Source organism: Hyposmocoma kahamanoa, unplaced genomic scaffold (genome assembly GCF_003589595.1).
Source record: "Hyposmocoma kahamanoa isolate Upper Pololo Valley unplaced genomic scaffold, ASM358959v1 232, whole genome shotgun sequence".
In the NCBI taxonomy this organism is placed as follows: Eukaryota; Metazoa; Arthropoda; class Insecta; order Lepidoptera; family Cosmopterigidae; genus Hyposmocoma; species Hyposmocoma kahamanoa.
This window is the reverse complement of record NW_020653750.1, coordinates 3,586,134-3,588,200: the sequence shown is the minus strand read 5'-3', so window position 1 is coordinate 3,588,200 and position 2,067 is coordinate 3,586,134.

The window sequence follows — 2,067 nt, the reverse complement described above, 5'->3', positions numbered from 1 at the left end:
GGCCGTAGGAAGCCAGCATTAGACTGATAGTAAAAGAAGTTTGAATTAATTGTGTTAAGATTGTTGATTGTTCATAATAATGTAACTTTCGATAGGGACCTATTAATTATTTGTTAAAATAAAAATGCCCAGCGAGTTTGTTAGAAATAGAAGTTTTAAGTTAACTGTTAAAATTGCTCAAAATAATATAAGTAGGTACATAAGTTAAATACAATTGTTGTTACATAAATCTTAGATAGATACATATTATTAGTTAAAATAAAAACGCCCAGTGAGACTGCTACAAAAAGAAGTTTCAAGTTAATTTCAATTGCAATTCAAAATAATCAGATGACAAATAATTTGTCAAAATAAAAATGCTCAGTGAGACAGATAGAAAAAGAAGTTTCAAGTGAACTATGTTAAGATTGTTCAAAATAATGCACTTATGTAGATACATAACTTAAACAAAATAGTTGGTGTTATACAAATCTTAGATAGGTACTTATTATTTATTAAAATAAACCCAATATATAAATATATAATATACAATATAAATATATAATATATAATATATATAATATAATACAATATAAAGCCCATTTGGACTGATAGAAAAAGAAGTTTCAAGTTAATTACGTATATAGATTGTTAATAATAAAGTAAGTAGGTACAGTAGTTAAATGCGATTATTATTGTTGATTCTACAAATCTTATATACCTATTATTTGTTATAATGAAAATGCCCAGTGAGTCTCACTGAAAAAATAGTTTCAAGTTAATTGTGTTAAGATTATAGAATTTTTTTAATGTTTTTAAATAAACAATTTCTGTTCATATGAATAGTTTGATTCAAAACCTTCAAAGTAAGTATACAGAGTGTCCCAAAACTCAACGATAACCTGGGAACAGAATGTTGCCTAGTTTGTAACTACCCAGAAAAAAATATTTAAAAAATCGGAGTCATTTTCTTTTTGTAATATAAGCATTTTAATGAAAAACGTTGAAAATGTACGCCCTGTACCCCATTTTTAAGTACTACAATTACAAATTTGCTAATTTTGCTGTTCTAGTTTTTGTAACGGTAACCCGAAACAGCCCAGCTAATGAGCACAATGCCAAAGAAAGCCCGAATTACTCTAGTAAACTCTAGTTTCAGCACTAAAAAAATATGTATTTAATTTTTTCTTGAAATTTTTAGCAGATTTTTTTTCAAGGTAACTTTAACACCCCATACAAAAGTTTAAAGAAGTTCTTCTACATCACTATCCGATAGTGACATGGACCTTTCTTTATTTGTGTTGAAAATGAAATGTGGCGTGACGCTTTTGGTGTCACACCGGCCGCCTTCGTGCCGCTGTCCCGTCACGAACTACACTCGGGATTGCTGTGTGGCATGCCCCGGCACGCATTCGCTTCCCGCAGGTCCGCCCCCGAAACGCTTTTCCCGCTATACCGCGTCTGTGTGGCCTGACCTTTAGAAAAGCGTACCTAACTCGTCTCTCCTTGGGGGGCGTACTGTATACGGAAAGCCATTATACGCCTCCCGGACCGCGCCCCACCACTAACGCTCTGTGCAGCGTTGCCAATTTATGGGGAGTTCCCCAAATTGCGAGGAATTTCAAATAATTTAATCTCGATTGGGGTTTTGTGGGGATTAGCGCTATGTGGGGAAAATTTGGGTATTCTAACATTTCATAATTTTGTTTAATCTGTCGATTGCTGATGCATCGCCAGTTTGATCGTTACTTGTAAAAATACTGTGATGAACTATATTGATGTGTTTGTCATTCGCGTTATTAATAAACAACTTAAACAGAACTATTATCAGAGTACTCGGTTCTGAATTGTAAAATTACCAGTCGATGCGTGTTGAGTTCGCAATCCTTTCTACAGCTTAGGCCGGTCTTCAGTATGAAGAAAAACGAAATCAGCTATTGGTAAACAAAGCCGAGCAGTTACTACAACACCACAACTTACCACTCGTCAACTTTAAATATTAAATATACGTCGAAACTTAATTTACTCATTGATTACTTCTAACATTAACATATTATAGTGTCACCAAATGTGCAACAAATAATTAAG